At 39.6% G+C, this 17,652-nt stretch overlaps 6 non-coding genes across 6 annotated transcripts; 3 read left to right on the forward strand and 3 right to left on the reverse strand.

The window, feature by feature from the left end:
* The first annotated feature begins 1,938 nt into the window (after window positions 1-1,938).
* Trnaq-uug (transfer RNA glutamine (anticodon UUG)) lies at window positions 1,939-2,010 on the forward strand. Its single transcript has one exon. It is a non-coding gene; the product is annotated as a tRNA-Gln (tRNA).
* A 2,567-nt stretch (window positions 2,011-4,577) lies between these two features.
* Window positions 4,578-4,760, forward strand: Trnal-caa (transfer RNA leucine (anticodon CAA)). The gene is made up of 2 exons: window positions 4,578-4,616; window positions 4,716-4,760. It is a non-coding gene; the product is annotated as a tRNA-Leu (tRNA).
* A 92-nt stretch (window positions 4,761-4,852) lies between these two features.
* On the reverse strand, window positions 4,853-4,925 carry Trnak-uuu (transfer RNA lysine (anticodon UUU)). Its single transcript has one exon. It is a non-coding gene; the product is annotated as a tRNA-Lys (tRNA).
* Window positions 4,926-12,193: 7,268 nt separating this feature from the next.
* Window positions 12,194-12,265, forward strand: Trnaq-uug (transfer RNA glutamine (anticodon UUG)). The gene has a single exon. It is a non-coding gene; the product is annotated as a tRNA-Gln (tRNA).
* Window positions 12,266-12,909: 644 nt separating this feature from the next.
* On the reverse strand, window positions 12,910-12,982 carry Trnak-uuu (transfer RNA lysine (anticodon UUU)). The gene has a single exon. It is a non-coding gene; the product is annotated as a tRNA-Lys (tRNA).
* A 3,791-nt stretch (window positions 12,983-16,773) lies between these two features.
* Trnak-uuu (transfer RNA lysine (anticodon UUU)) lies at window positions 16,774-16,846 on the reverse strand. The gene has a single exon. It is a non-coding gene; the product is annotated as a tRNA-Lys (tRNA).
* Between the last annotated feature and the right edge of the window lie 806 nt (window positions 16,847-17,652).

Below are 17,652 nucleotides of genomic sequence, written 5' to 3' on the forward strand. Positions count from 1 at the left end.
GTCATATGCCGTTTGAAGAATGCTTAAAAATGGTTTGTATGTATGCGGCGAGTAGACATCTCTTTCTGTTTCATTTTCTCTTTTCATTCGGGATTGTGCAAAAGAAAAGTCCTTACGACGTCAATGGGGATCGAACCAAGGCCGGCTGGAATGCGAAATTACTTTACACGATCACGCTATCCATATAGCTGCCAGCGCTATTATAAAGGAGAGTGATAATATTACACCTGATCATAAAATGAAGTTGGAAGGTGTTTTCTAAGCCGATAAAGAAGTACATGAACGAGAATATTTGGCAAACTATACGAAAAGCTTTCATTTAAATGTGTCTCCTGTTTCGCTCCCTCATATCGGCTCTAGCATATATATTATACAAATGATATACATGTATTGGGGAGTAGAACATTTTATGTTATCTTTCAGCTCATTTAATGTAATAAATCGGGATGCCAGAAAATGTGCTGTAAATTAACTTTGGATGTAGCATAATGTTGGACGCGCTACAGTGGTTATCTGTTCAAAGGATTTATTACTTGACAATGGTGTTCATCTTCAAAATTTTGAATGGAATGCTGCCTCAATACTTATGTGATCGAATTGAACGAGGAAGTGATTTACATATGTATAATACAAGAAACGCGAATGATGCAAGAACACCCAACTTTCTAATTAGTAGGTCGCAAAACTCGCTATTATATAAAGGAGTGAATTTCTTCAATTCGATGCCCAGAGAAACGAGCAGCAACAATAGCCGAGTTCAAAAAATGGTGTATCATACATGTTAAATCTGTGTTATAAATTAGCAAAAGTGTTTATATGTTTAGTATTTTTTCAGATGCATTAGCTACTATGATCGTACTGATGATGATGGATTTTTACTACATTATTGTTGTTTAAATTAAGTTAAAAAATACATACAAGAGTAGTCTACAATCGTCTGAGCTACGCGCGCGTTTCTGTAGGCATAGACAATCTAAATTCTGAACACTGGCGAAAACCGATGTTTAATGAAATTTTCTAGGATCTACAGTGGAAACCGGAATCGAGGTCGGGATATCACCTACAGAATGCTCGTAAACTATCGCATTAGCAGATGGTTATGTCGAGGTTTTTTTTCTGTACTGTGGCAGATCTCAGAGTGAGTCTCTAGTAGAAACTTTAAGACATCGGGTTCAATTCCCGATCAGTCAAGGCTCTTCCTGGTATGGAAATTTTCTTGACAAGCCTTGACCATTCAGTTTTTCAGTTTTCGCCTTTTGCCCGTTGTTCTATGGATAGTAAATTAGCTGCTACAAAACCAGTCCGTTTTGTTTTGCATGCTAGTTTCCATGTATATCCGTAAATTCATAATTATCTTAAAGCTAAATCGTCCAGCTCAAACCTTTGTGGGGGTATGAGGTGGGACCATCATCATCATTTATATCTCAATTTATGTCAGATGTTCTTTGTAATTGTTATAAAGCTTAAATAATTTTAAAATGGAACATACTAAAATTTGTCTACAGGGTGTCCCACATCAAATTGCATCACGGAAAAACGCTGTAGCAAATTACCTAGTTGACCAATCCTTTTCAAACTTTGAGACAATAAAATATAATCCGTCATGAGGCTTTTGGCATATTTATTTCATTCAACTTTATTCTCGGACCTCACACTTAACACCACCCATAAGGTTCGGTACATCATCTGGGTGCAGCTTCTTCCGTACGGAAACCCACTTTTTGTTCATGTCTTCCTCAGTATTGACCTCCTTGGGATGCGTAGTGCCTGCTTCATAATAGCAGGACTATGAAGTCGAAGGCGGGAGGAAATTCTTTCTATTATTATGTTATTACAATTGATTCTTCTACCCGCGATTCAACCACGAGCGACCACTTCATATTGTAGATTAACTGGTGTATGAATACGCTTTACTGAAAAATTCGTAGAAGTCATCACGGTTCCATGGTGTAATGGTTAGCACTCAGGACTTTGAATCCTGCGATCCGAGTTCAAATCTCGGTGGAACCTACGTTTTGTCGTTTGGAAAAAAATATGGTGATGATGTAGATAAGTTCTGATGAACTCGGAAAATTATATACCACCCACCAATAATTCGTTGCTCAAGTTTTTGTAAATTTGGTCGAGAATGGCCAGAAACATTTGCAGCGCTTCCACGTCAAATAAGCTAGCCACTGCACGCACCTTCTCCGATTTCTATTAAACTTCGCCATTAAAAGACAGCTACACAACATTACAATTATCATTATCTTATGATCAATTTCAATTGCAACTGTTTTTAGAAGTGCGTATCCAGAACCATTGACTTTTATTCACATTTTTTTCCCAAATAATCGTTACTCGAAATCCACCTCTCTCATGAAAATTTGGCGTTCGACATAGTTGTTAGAAAGTCAATTTACTTTGAAAAAACAGGAAGTGGGTTATATCTATGGTATAACCGCAAGGGTGTCGTAGGACTATCGTTGATTTAGAGATCATTTGTTTGAAGTTGAATCTAAATCCATTCTGAATGAATGAATAAATGAATATTTGGGGGACTTTGAAAACGAGAGCATTACGTTGGAGGCTCAAGGTTTTATGCATCCAATATTGGATACAAAAAACCTTGTTCTGAAGAATAATCTTCAGAAGCTTTCCTGCTAACTGCACTTGATTGACAAATCACAAAACCAAATGTATGTGGTCGCATTATTATATGGATAGAAAACATTGAAATAAACTCGTTTGAATGTAATTTTCAATTCCAAGGGGAACTGACAGATTATTTTTTAGCAACGATTACTTCTTTCCAGGTTTCTTCTCGAAAAGAGTTGCGCGCGTGTATATGTGTGTGTGTGTGTGGCGGCTGCTTCGATGTCTTCCCGGGGAACCATTTTTCGATGCTGATACTCTTTTGGTCACCTTCTCTCCTCCTTCTGATCGATCGGCTTTTCTGCGCTCCCTCACAGCTAAAACAAACTGATTGCTTTTCAGCTCAGGCCAGGTAATGAAATCCTCGATCCCTCGCCGTCCAGCACGTTCAGTAACGATGTTGTCTTGTCGATGTCCTCACGAAAAATGAATGGGCTTCACCACCAGAATATCGCTTAAGTATGCTTTTCGTGCGTGATTGAAACGAGAGAAGGTGTGGTTTACGATGGCAATTTGGAAGGCACACTAGAGGAGAATGAACTCTCTGAGTTTGAAAATTTCGGCGACTGAGCAATAATCGATTGAAAATTATATAATTTTCGCGATACGAAACATTTTCCGTTGCGCGCGCATACAATATTGGATTATATTAATAATCTCTTTCTGGCAAAACGAAGTGGTATGAATCACATTATTCGAAAGATGAAATGAAGATGTTTTCTGCCAATTTCCTTCAACCTCCAAACATCTCTTTCTCCCTTTTGTCGTTTTTGCGTTCGCTAATCCTTTCTCACAACACTTATTTCTCGTTTGAGAAATTGTTGAGTAAACATCGTTTGCCAGTGCGTGTAGAGCGGGAATTCCTAAAAATTCATTGCACCTCTAATAAATTGCCGAAAGTGGTCTTACGTTGATCGCACTTGATTGAAAAATCCAAAACGAAATGTATTTGGTCGCAGCATTATATGAGTAGGAAGCAAATAATCGCTCGAAAATTACATGATTTTCGCGATGTGAAACATTTTCCGTTTTTCATGTTATGCATCCAATATTGGATACGAAAATTTTCTACTAATGGGGAAAAATAATATTCAGAAGCTTTCCTGTTAATTGCGATTGATTGAGAAATCACAAAACCAAATGTATTTGGTTGCAGTGTTGTATGGATAGAAAACATTAAAATAAACTCTTTCGCATGAATGTATTTTTCAATTCTCAGGGGAACTGGTAGATTATTTTTCAGCAACGATGATAGCAACGAGGCTTCCGCGCGTGTATGTATGTGTGGCGGCTGCTCCGATGTTTCAAGCGGAACCGTGGCATCACTCTCCTCCTGATGGATTCCCTTCTGGCCTAAGGTGCACAAACAGGCTCTTGGTGACACCGTTCATCAGCGCTTTTAAGATAATCGAAGTTAGCTTCACCACAACAGCGACAACATGCTCCAATCGCTGTTCAATTAGAACTGAGTGGGTTTCCGAGCGGTGCTCGCTTATATACCGATTGGTGATTTCAATAGCCTGTTTTGAAAGCAATTTCAAGACTATTGAAACAAGTTTTTGGATCAGAAAGTAACAAGTATAGAACGCGTAGACATTTTATCTTTCGAATGAAGTGTTTATCATACCATTTCGTTCAGTTGTTTAAGAGCTATTAACGCTCAAAATCTCGGTGTCCGGCGTAACGCTTTCGTTTTCGAAACTTTGATTTTACACCCCGGTATAGAAATGAAAGACGTAGTCCTACGTCAAAACTTACTTTAAATTGGATCTAATCCTCTAAACTTCTATATCTTAAGGTGATGTCAAAAAACATAAGCTGTCACCTTGTGTACAAGTTTTGAAAAAAATCGAACAAAGTTGGACCGAAATAGGTTGTGTTTCGACTGATTTATTTTTCGGAAATATTGAATATTCATATTTTTTCCTCAATATTTCGTACAAGTCAGGATGGCCGAGCGATCTAAAGGCGCCAGACTCAAGAGTAAAATCTTGCCCGTCCGAAGGGTGTGTTCCAATACGAGCGTTCCGGACCACAACACTCGTATTGGAACACACCCTTCGGGCGGGCAACACCAGAGCTTCTGGTGCTCTCTGAGGGCGTGGGTTCGAATCCCGCTCCTGATAAGATGTATTTCGATTGCCATTGATGACCATGAATATAAGCCGGTTTTCATTTTAAACTGGTTTAAAAGAATATTAATACAAAATATGGAGTACGCCCGAGTAGGGACTTGAACCCTAGACCGTTGGATTAAAAGTCCAACGCTCTACCGACTGAGCTACCCGGGCTCCATTTTATTGTTACAAAAAATGCCTCAAATATCGAGACAATTCGAAGAAATTTTATCAAAATATTCAAAACAAAATCAAAATATGAAGACTTTATGAAAAGTAGCTGATCCAGTCCTGATATGGTATGCTTGTATGCTCTTGTTTAACACTTTGATCGCCCCGTCACCCAGATCTGGGTGACTCTTTTCTCGTTCAATTTGAATAGAATTTTCAAACGTAATTTGACAGAATAGGCACTTGAATGTAAAAATGGAATATGTAGAATAATAAAAAATTCTAATACATAAAAATATATTTTTTATATTGTACTTTTAAACGGTTTTATTCAGCATGGTCTATTGTAAGTATGTTTGTATGTTTATCTGTGAGGTTGTCGCATATCAATAGAAATTTAACCTCCTTTTGGTTGACCGATTGATCTGAAATTAGAAGCAGACCTTTATCTCTGCTGTCGTTATAAAACTGCGTATTCTATAATCTTGAGAATCCAAGATGGCGGCCGCAACAAAATGACGGAATACATATTTTAGAAAAACCCCATCAATATGTGTATCAAATGAAAGGGCTTCACTAGTAGAACACAGTCATTTATGAAAAATGTAAATCCAAAATGACCGCCATCACAAAATGGGACTTTTTTTTCAATTCATCAATATGGGTATCACACGAAATGGCTTGACTAGTACGAGGGTCACTATTTATATTTCGGGAATTGGCAACACTGATGTCATGTGAGTCCATCTGACAGTTCCATCGTAAAGGTTGTCATTTTTGACGATATACGTACTCAGAACATTTTGTCATACGGACGCTATTTGTTTATTTTATATTTAGTTGAAAGTTTGGTCTCGGCAAAAAAATGGAATGAATCGTGAACATTTTCGTGCGATGATTTTTTACGACTTTCGACGTGGATTATCACAACAAGAGTGCGTCAATCAACTTAATTTGACTTTTGGCGATGAAGCTCCATCAAAAACCACTGTGTATCGCTGGTATAGTGCATTCAATCGTGGTCGTAGTTCGCTGTCCGACGAGTTTCGTGAAGGTCGTCCAAAATCGACTGTAGTGCCAGAAAACATCGATGCTGTGCACGAAATGATTAAGCAAGATGGTCATGTAACCTATTGTGAGATTGAGGCATCCCTAAGCATTAGTTCCACCAGCATATATGCGATTTTACATGAACACTTAGTTGTGCGAAAATTATGTTCACGTTGGATCCCACATAATTTGACAATCGCTCAAAAAAAAGGCTCGTGTCGATTGGAATAAATGCTTTGAAAATTAGTTTAAGCGCATGCAAAAGTGTATCGATCATCGTGGCGAGTACTTTGAAAAACAATAAAAACATATTCGCAGCTTAAATATTTGTTTTTGTTCCTATTCCCGAAATATAAATAGTGACCCTCGTAGAACATAGTTATTTGTGAAAATGCAAATCCAAAATGGCGTTTTGGATATATGTTTTTTTTTCAAAACCTCATCAATATGGATATCAAATGAAAAAGATTTTACTAGTAGAACACATTAGATCATGAAAAATCCAAATTCAAAATGGTCTACGATTTATATGAAACTTGGTACAAAACTATCTTAAATTACAATTTTCATTACTATATGACCAATTTAAATTACGATTGATTTTTTAAAGGGCGTAATTAAAATAAATGATATTTCTTTCAAAAAATTATAACTCAAAATTCAGATGTCTGATAAGACAAAGTTATTGGAAAATAAATTAACCGTTTGAGAAAAATCACATTTAGAATGTACTGTTACAAAAATCATTCTCAAAAATAATATTAAAAACTTTTATATCTTTATGTCGCCTATAGTAAGTTATTCTAACATATCGTCCAGGTCTTCACTTGCGTATAGTTCCTCAATATCCGAATCGGAGCTCGATGAGATAATACTCGAACCTTTTCTTCCAGCACTTCGCACTATTCCGTCGTCACTACTTCCCTCGCTTTCAGATTTACTATTACGCCGTCCGGTGAGCATTTTGAGGATGAAAAAACACATGTGCGTCTAAGAAAAAAAATATTTGAGCCTATCCTAGTTGTGCAATTATTATTATCATTCTCAGAAAAAAAACTTGCAATTTGCTTATTCTTTTAGCTTTTCATCTACCAAGCGCAAAGAACAATGAAAACGAATCACGTGAAAAGTCGGAGTTGCCAAATGTGATATAGTTTGTGACGATTATTTCCCCACAAGAGTGACATATGTTCTTGGTATGATATATTCACATAATCTCCGCAGTCAATTGAACAGAATATTACATATTCTCCAATAAAATTGCAGTTATTCATCGTTATCGAATATAGTATATTGAGCAAGTACGTTCAGTTGAATTTAATTTTTTATTATCACTGGCAACACTGTAAAATTGTCTGAAAAAATATTTTTATAAGTTTTCTAATCAGCAGTCAGTTGATTTCATTCAGATTCAAAAGAAAAGTAGTCCTGAAGCGAACCCGAATTCATTATTATCGTTGCTCGCTTATTTTTCTAGCGCACCGAGAGTTGAATTTGGGCCCCGCAAGAAACTCGACCGATTCGCTCTGGGCGACGAAAGTGTTAAAAAACAGTGGTTTCCGTGGGCACCATCTTCCACAACTATATTGTCACAATTCAGCCATTGCATTCCAAACAGATATAGTGGTTCTCAGATTTTCGTGAAAATTGATAGTTTTGATCTTTAACGCAAATTATATATATTTTTTTTTTATTTAGGCAGACTTATCTCACTTCTTAACTAGGCGAACCTAGCCAGAATTTTCACCTGCCCCCGGGCTTCTGAATGCCAAAGGGGGACTAGGCTCTGCAGAATGCACGTATCTGCCTGCTCGTGCTGTTTTAGTCCTGACCGAGGAATTGTCGGACAATCGCGCAGGTGCTAAGGATGACCGACTTTTGGATGCCGGCCAATTCCTTCTCCATGTTCAACACCTTTAGCGCTTCCAGAAGTGTCTTCGGGACAATTCCAGTTCCAGAGAGAACGACTGGAACAATTCTTGGGACCTCCCTTAGCCCCCACAGTTCCTTGAGCTCCACGGCCAATGGTCGGTACTTGCAGATTTTGCGACCGTGGGTCTCCTCCAGATTCTGGTTCAGTGGAATAGCGACATCGATGATGGTGACTTTGCGGTCGCTCTTGTCGTAAACCATTATATCTGGACGGTTGTGGTGGATCGAGAGGTCGGTCAGAACAGTGCGATCCCAGTACAGCTTGAAACGGTCATTTTCCAGGACAGGTGCAGGCAGGTACCGGTAGTTTGGTACGTTGTCTTCCAGTAGAGCACATTGGAGCGCCAGTTGACGATGAACAATACGGGCCACGTTGTTGTGGCGCTCGGTGTAGGCTGCGTTGGCCAAAACGGGACAGCCTCCCATAATGTGCTCTATGTTTTCACCTGGTTGATGGCACATCCGGCAAATGTCATCAACGTCTTGATGCCAGACGTACCGCCTGCAGTTTCTCGTCGGCATTACCCTGTCCTGGATGGCTATCATGTCGGCTTCTACTACTGAAGAGAGTTCACCACGCGTTAGCCACAGATTAGATGCGGCCTTGTCGACGTGTGGCCGGTCCAGTTGATGGGGGTGGGCACCATGCACTGCCTTCTGCTTCCAAGCTGCAATCTTCTCCTCCACTGTCTGCAGATTGCAGTTGAGTTGGTACTCCGCTTGCGCCAAGTGCAGAGCGCTGTATCTTCTGTCGGCGGCGCAGACAGCCCGGTATAGCGCGTTTTGGTTGGCGCGTTCTGCGAAGTACTCGCGCAGTTGTCGTACCTGGGCAACACACAGTGCAGATATGTCGACTATTCCAAGTCCCCCTTCTTTGCGTGGCAGTGAAACTCTCTCCAGTGCCGATTGAGGATGGTGCATTCCGGCCTCTTTAAATGCTTTCCTCATCCTCCTCTCAAGGTCCTCTAGGTCAGTTTTGCTCCATTTGACTACACCAAAACTGAAGGTCAGCAGGAGAACCGCGAATGTGTTGATCGCGCGTACCTTGTTCCCCGCGTTGAGGAAAGTCCTCAGGACACAGTTCACTCGACTCAAGAACTTGTCTCGCAGCTCCGTCATGATGTCGGAGTGGCGAATCCCGGTGAGCTGTCGGAATCCAAGATATTTATAGGATTCGCCACGAACCATGTCTCTTATGAACTCGCCGTCATAGACCTCGTAACCTCCGGATTCGGTAAGCTGCCCTTTCAGCAGATGGACACAGCGGCACTTGTCGAGGCCGAACTCCATGCAGATGTCCCTGCTTATGTCTTCGACAACCCGGATAGCTACACCTAGACGCTGACGTGAATCAGCGTAGACCTTGAGATCATCCATGTAGAAGGTATGGGTCACTTCTTCGTGGGCGCCGTCGCCATACCTTATTTTATAGCCATGACCGTTTCTATTGAGCGTCCTACTGAGGGGGTTCAGTGCCAGACAAAACCAAAGCGGGCTGAAAGAGCCGCCTTGGAATATCCCCCTCTTTATCTGCAGCGTTCTAGACTGCAACACATTTTCCCCATCACTGAGGTGCAGAGACGTGCTCCACTGCCTTATCGCATGCTGCAGGAACCTAACGACGACGGGATCAATTTTGTAGAGCTCCAATACCCGGACGAGAAACGAGTGAGGTATGGAGTCATAAGCCTTCCTGTAATCGATGTAGGCCATACTTAGGTTCCGCTGGTTATATACCGCCTAAACTTTTGGCGGTCGCCACAGCAGCACAGTAAACTTTCAGTTGCAGCTCCTCCATGTTCTCAGCATCAACCAAGTGCAGCGGAAGAACGTGCTCGTTCATGAGCTTTACTGCACTTGTCAGCCTACGGGAATGCTGCAACTTCGGGATCCTGGGGCGCGACAATGGGTCTGTGTCGCGGAACTGTGAGATCGCCTCGTCGTAGTGGAAGACCAGATCGCGTAGTAGTTGTTGATCTGGCTGTGGGTCTTCCGGCTCAGGGGGTTGTTGTACTGTGGCCTCCACTGGTGCTGATTCGCGTGCCCTACTCGCGAATGAATTGCTCAGCCGTACTGAACTTCGTCTCGACACATCGCTTGCTCTGTTGTTCCTGGAGCTTATTTCTCTCTGCACCTGCTGCTTGATCTCGTCGATTTGCGTTTGGGAGAGCATGTTGTTGCGTACTATCGCTCTACGCCTCGCGTTCATCGCGTTCTGATCAAGCCTCCCGACGAACTCTGGATACGCTTCCTCGAACATTGTTAGTATTCGAGGGCGACCGCTCATGTCCGTCTCCAAAGCAGTGCAGATGTAATAGGCGCGGATCACGAATTCATTCATTTCGTGTGTCCACATGATCCGGCGCCTAGTGGTACCCACAAGTGTGGACGACTGTCGTCTGGCAGTCGCAACACGTCTCGTAGGCGCAGCGTTTCTTGGGTGATGTCGATGGCTGCTGTTTCCGTGTGGCGGTAGCTCTTCGGGTTGAACCCGGCTGGTGGCCCGCTCTTGCACATCGCCCTCCAGCCGCTGGCCGCTCGCTCTTACACCCGTTCCAGGACCAGCTCCAGTTCGGGGACCCTCCTCGGGTGATCGCATTCTAATTAATCTTCGTGATCGTAGCTCCATGTTATTGGGTGTATCTCCTTTGCCCGGGAGACAGCGGGTTGGCAAGGCCTCCATGACCCGGGAGGCCTTCCCCGGGAGAGATATAGCGCTCTGACTCGCTCGCACCCCCTCACTTAGCCACTTTCGACACCCGTTCTCGGAGCCAAGACCAGGTGTGTGTTTCCAGTTCACGCCCGATCTAAAAATGTCGTCATATGATCTTCGTGGAGGCGTGAGATAGGAACATTTGAGACCAACAGGCAGGCTCCTACCCTATGTTGATCCCCATTTGAGAACCAAATCGAACCAAATTTTTTATTTTTTCATCAGGTTTTTTTTTATTTATTTTTTTTTTTCATCAGGTTGCGCATTTTCATTTAAGGGTGGTTTAGAAAACAATTATTTCCCCCTTTTTTTCAAAAATGACTTTTTTCCAATAATGCATAACTTTTAGACAACTGGGCCGATTCAGATAATCGACATATAAAATTGAAACCAATGAGCTAGTCCTCTTTGAAAAAAAATGACACTTGCGAATCATTGGATTCTAGTGAGATAGGAATATTGAACGGTGACTGAAAACAGTTTAACTAGTGAACATACACCCACAAAAACATAAGTTCTGCGATCATTTGTGCCATCGACATGCTGCAGTTATTCCTGAGAAATATTTAAAAAAAGTTTATGAATGTCCGTCAGCAATATATCGGAGAGGAGTGTATCAGCCATAAAACAACCTAAAACAGGAAAAAATTGTAAGGGGTTGTATCGAACACACGACCGCATATTTCCGACGTAGAACTACGCAATCACATTATGCTATCCACTTGTTTACCACTTCGAATATTATTTTAGAATGCATCATTCATTCATCTCTAGTATCTGAAATGACGATTTTCCCATGCTTCTCAGTTTAAAAGTACGTTTTAGGGAAACATTCCGGTCTGCACAGCACCAAAAAATACCCCCGACTTGCATGTATTTGCAGAGCGGATTCCCCCAGGCACATTAATTTTGAAGTCCATGTTAGAGAAACACAGCTCGGTGGGAACAAAAATACCCCCAACTTGCATGTATATTTGCAAAGCGGATTTCCACAGGTACATCGATTTTGAAGTCTGTGTTGGGGAAACCGTAAATCGGGCCAATCAAAACTTGGCAGTAAGGGCGTTTAGATAACGCTTGACATTTTACAGTTATTTAATTGTTCATCTCATGAAAAAAAAACATTTTATCAATCGTGATAGACGCGTAGAAATATTTCCTATCAATTGATGTGAACATCTTTCCTATCTGTTAAGAAATGTTCGAGTTATGAGCATTCGAAATACGGGTAGGGCTGGCAGAACAAGTGTATGGGAAAAAAGGAAGTTCTTCCTGTTTTCATGAATTTAAACCGTTTAGAGATTAGCGAATTGTAATGTATAGCATATCAAACAAATCTACAGAATTTCCGATTCGATTGGTATGCAAATCATGAGAATTCGTTCGCAGTGAAAATAGTTATTAACGTTAACATTATTTCATAAAAAATTTTGACCTGTTTTCTGATTTGGCACCTTTCTTGAAAGACGAGAGACGTTTGACTCATCTCATATTAGCATGTCCGGAACGAATCCATAAATGATAAATGGAAAGCGATCGTTGGTTGTTTCGCTTAGAACAAGATACTGATCACCAAGGTTCCATGGTGTAATGGTTAGCACTCAGGACTTTGAATCCTGCGATCCGAGTTCAAATCTCGGTGGAACCTGTTTTATTTTGTTCTTTTAAAATGTTCCTTTCATATTAACCGAGACGATTGAGCAGTCTTGATCGAAATTCAGCAGTCTTATCAAATATAGCGCTCGACACAATTTATGACAATGACTCAGTTCATAATTTTTTTTTACGAAAAATGACCTTTTCAATCTACTATTCTAAGAACATACCAAAAAATTGAACTTAATATTGAAAATTCACATACCTTTTATATCGAAGAAGATGTTTTCAGATGTAGGCGACCACCGTTTGTAAAATGTTTGAAAATAAACGGAGGGTATTGTATCAAAATCTGCTGTTGTTCGACTAATTTTCTATTTACGGAATTGCACTGAAATTTTTTATTTTGGTAGTTTGTAAATATTATTTTAAATCTGAATCCACAGTTAAGGTAATTTCCGTAAGAAATTATATACGTCAGGATGGCCGAGCGGTCTAAGGCGCCAGATTCAAGAGTAAAATCTTGCCCGACCGAAGGGTGTTCCACAACACGAGCGTTCTGGTCCTTTCTGAGGGCGTCGTTTCGAACCCCATTTCTGACAAGATGTTTTGTTTTACTATCCTTCCAGAGCTCGTTGTTTTTATCTTGTTGTATTTGTTATTGTTAGTCATTTTGAATAATAAAATTACACATCTCGCCCGAGTAGGGACTTGAACCCTAGACCGTTGGATTAAAAGTCCAACGCTCTACCGACTGAGCTACCCGGGCTTGTAAAACCCGGAACTAATAATGACTGCAATAGGGTGATTGATAAAAACTATAGACTAACGACATTTTTATAGTTTGTACCAGCTGAACTTCGTCCAGTAAAACAAAATGAATACCTTCGAACACTCCGGTTTTTACTAAGCGAACGTTCGTGGCTTCAATCCCCGAACTATTTATCAATTGATCTTTTAATTGGCCCTTTTCAAGACTTGAGGCGAATGAACTTTGTAGTCTAAAGTATTTAAAATAAAAAAAAATCAATGTATAAATTCGCGGTGACTAATGAACAGTGTCGAAATTTACGGTGAGAGGAATCAATGACCTCTATCAGATTAACAAATCCGATAGCTATTTCAAACTGTTATAAATGGAACGGAAATTATAACTTGATGTTATTTGAATTCATAAAACTCGTAACCCTTACTCTATCATTTTCTATAACTTTCTTAATACTTCTACCAAAACTGATATAAAATTGATATAAAAATGATATAAAATTATTATCAGACATAGTTCTCGTTCAAGATTTTTTGATCAAATCCGGAAATCATGTTTTTTCCATTACATGGAATACATATGGGATACGAAAAAGTTATTTTTTCATATATAATTATTATTTCTAACATTCGTTATTCTACCTGAGAATCCATTACCACTCCATCCAACTCAACGCAAATTTGAAATTTTTTTGTAACATATGAGAATTCTTGTTATCGAATTTTCCTATATTGGGCAGAGACGAATACATTAAAATAAATACAGCTCAAATCGGACAAGTTTTGCACTTAGAAACACATTTGGCGATTTATTTATACAGTTTCAACAAATGATTTAAAAAAAACTCAAACTCCAGGTCACCAGTAAAATTTTTGGAGGGATAGTCTAATGGTAGGGGAACCGTGGGTAATGCGGACAGTGGGGAAAATATGGACAGGTGGTTGATTTGTACAGTTACATTTTGAATTTCATATTTCTGTCAATGAGAACACCTTCTACATGTTATTCTATAATATTTAAGCCACCCAATGGCAATGAATACTGATCAAAAGTGGGAAAAGAGGGAAACAAAAACCGGAAATCATACATGATTCCGCGTGTGGATGTAATTTTGGTTGCTTTGATATTAAACATTTTGAGTGGTTTAATATCAAAATTCAATTCGCTGATGGTAATATTTCGGTTTGTGAGTTAACTGAGAAGCGATATTAGGTATTTACGGAAAAATACATTCATTTTTGAGTGGAAAATTTTAATTATTGAAATAATTGTACTGGTGGGGTAAAACGGACAGTTGCCAGTTAGAGTGAGACGGACTGTGAAAAGTCTGTTTAATATATTCGTAAGGAATGCCCTGCGTCTATAAATAGAAATCAAATCGCCAAATGTGGACTGTTTAGAAGCTGACTGGAACCAAAAGCAAAGAGGTAGAGGGTCTGTTCGTTTGTACTGCTAAAAAGCATGATATCAATTCTAGGTGGATTTATTCGATGTTTTCATCATTTAACGGACATTCGTGATGAGTTTGGACCTTGGTTGAATAAAATTTTTCCTCTTACGATCAATAAACCTCTACGCTTCATATATCACAAACCTGTCCATATTACCCGCATCGATAAAAATGTTGTACTCGGTCTGTTTTGATTTCAGTAAAAAAACATTTAAAAACAATTTTTTGTAAAATATTTGACAATTAGGTAGAGAAACAGTATATGTAATTGCAAGAAACTGCAACAATGTTTTGGGAAACATGAGTTTTACCGTTTTACCCCCACCTCCCCTATAAGGTATCAGAATCAAGACTAAAATCTTGCCCGTAAAAGCATATATGGGTTCCTGTCTAACGTCGACCATATTTTCATCCTCACAGAAAACGTGGTTTCGAACCCCACCCCAATTCCAACAATTTTTTTTCTCGCATAAGCCTATTTCACCAATATTCAGTATTCAATCATAAATTTCTTTACGATATTTCCGATGTTATAATTGTTATTGACGTAGGATTACGTCTTTCGGGAACATATTGGGGTACAAATTGAAAATCGAGAATCGAGCACATCGTGAAAATTGTCCAATTTCAAAACTATTAGGCACCCATCTTATTCCCTCATAAAAGTGAGGCAGCAGATGAGTGCACTGATCGAAAGATCTTATAAGATAACCTTTGTATGGGTCCCCTCTCATTGCTCAATTCCTGGAAATGAGAAAGCGGACACTCTCGCAAAGGTGGGTGCCCAGGAAGGCGAATTGTTTGATAGACAGATTTCATACGATGAATTTTTCCAATTACAACGTCAGAGTTCTCTCTTGAGTTGGCAATCCGATTGGGACGCTGGAAGTCTTGGGCGGTGGTTATATTCAATTATTCCAAATATTTCTTCGAAAGCGTGGTTCAAAGGTTTGGACGTAAGTCGTGACTTCATTCGTGTAATGAGTAGACTTATGTCCAACCACTACTCGCTAGATGTGCATCTCCTCAGAATAAATCTTGTTCAAAGCAATGTCTGTCGGTGTGGAAACGGTTATGATGACATCGATCACGCAGTTTGACAATGTACGGATAATTACGCAGCCAGAGAGTACCGTTTGAATGCTCTTGAGGCCCAAGGAAGACAACCCTATGTTCCTGTTAGAGACGTGTTGGGAACTCGCGACATCTGCTATATGCAGTTGATCTATATGTTTGTGAAACGGTCTAGTATAAAAATTTAATGCTGTTGTGTTTTTCTTTTTCGTTATTAGTTTGTTTGTCTTGTACCCTCATCTCACCGTCGCCCACTCTCGACAGCTAGTCGAACACCAGATGATATCCCTGGTCATTATGCACAATGCTACAGTGCGTGTGGAAACCCTCTGTTGAGACAACGGTACTCCTTAACCTAATCCCTAACCTGTCCTGACCCACAAAAATTGTTGCCCTTTTAACCTCGAGTAAACCACGAGTATTCGGTCGAATCCTACTAAACATAGCAATTAGTTGAAACTTTGTATAAACAAACCTTGAATTAGCGGCTTCGCAAAGCTTATGCGATTGAGCCTTACAAATAAATGAATTGGAAAAAAAAATAAAAACCATAGTGTGTTCCCGCTCGAGAACAGGTCCTTTGGTTTAAGCTGTCTATTTTTGTGTGTGCATTTTCACCCAAGTAAAGTTTATGCGTCGAGAAAAATTGGAAAAGTGAAGAAATATTAGAAAAAGTTATTTTCTATATGTTCTAAATATAGTATTAGGTGTTGTTAAACCAATCAGAATTCGCAATGGGTTGAATAAACACTCAAAAAGTAAAAATTATAAAAGAATATTATCTTTTCCATTTCAAATATGTTTCCTCTCTATATTAAAGTTTTCACTGGTGAGAAAAATTGATAATTGTGTTCGGTATTAATAATTATCTTATATTACATTGGTTAGTTTCTTTTCTTTATTCCATCGATACATAACACAAGAGGCATCTCGTCTAGGATCACAGAGGGCGGTTTTCATCATATCTCGTTCCACTTCGGTATCTTTTATCTGATACGCACCATCCAACGACTGTCTACTATTCTTCTGTCATCATCACTCGGTAAACACTGGTGGAGTGAACAAACAATACCCAACAACCAAAAAAAAAACGGCCCTTTTCGGGGCCACCAAATCATTACCAAAGAGTTTAACTATATAATTCTTCAAACCAAAATCAACAGATAACCTAACGAAATCCTACGTCAACTTAGCGGTCGTGTCTCGGACACAACCCTCCTGTAACTTTTTTTACTCAGTTTCTTTATCTCATAATTAAAAAGATGCACGTCGCCCGAGTAGGGACTTGAACCCTAGACCGTTGGATTAAAAGTCCAACGCTCTACCGACTGAGCTACCCGGGCTCATATGTTCGGAAATCTACGAAAATGCTACAAATATCGAACTAATCTATATTCATTAATTCGAACTACTTTTTTTCAAATTGGTGTGCAAGAAATCTTTAAAACTAGTGATGAGTTCCATTCGTGTACTAAGTTTCATGGGTAGATTAGTTTATCACTAGTACAATTGCTTTCTTAAATCATGGCACTCATCTGAGTTTTAATTAAAAATGTAAAAAATGCATCCCAAAAAATGTACTGTTCGATGCGGTTTGTGGTCGTGAAGATGAGCTGAAGCTGGAGATGAGAACAACATTACTATCAATAGTGATTGGTTTGCAAAATTTTTATTGTCCAAAAAACACGGGCTAGATCTGATCCACATGAGGTTTCAATAAAGCGGTGCTACATGCCACACAGCACACGAAACGATGGACGTATTGCGCAATGACCAGTATATTGACCGCTTAGATTGTGCGGTTTGAAACCATTTTTGACGTGGGACTACGTCTAACCGGAATATATGGAGGGTAAAATGAAAACCTAAACACAGAACATTCAGGAAAAAATGAAAGATTTCGAATGCTTATAGCTCGAACATTTCGTACTGGATAGGAGAGATGTTTGCATCACTTGATAGGGAATATTTCTACGCATCTATCGCAACTAACAAAATGTTGTTTTTCATTAGATAAACAATTAAATAACTGTAAAATATTAGGCGTTATCTAAACGCCCTTACTGCATCGTTTTGATTGGCCCGATTTACAGTTTCCCTAACACAGCCATCAAAACCAAGCTGCCTTGGGGAAATCGGCATTGCAAAT

The sequence above is a fragment of the Toxorhynchites rutilus genome, chromosome 2 (assembly GCF_029784135.1).
Source record: "Toxorhynchites rutilus septentrionalis strain SRP chromosome 2, ASM2978413v1, whole genome shotgun sequence".
In the NCBI taxonomy this organism is placed as follows: domain Eukaryota; kingdom Metazoa; phylum Arthropoda; class Insecta; order Diptera; family Culicidae; genus Toxorhynchites; species Toxorhynchites rutilus.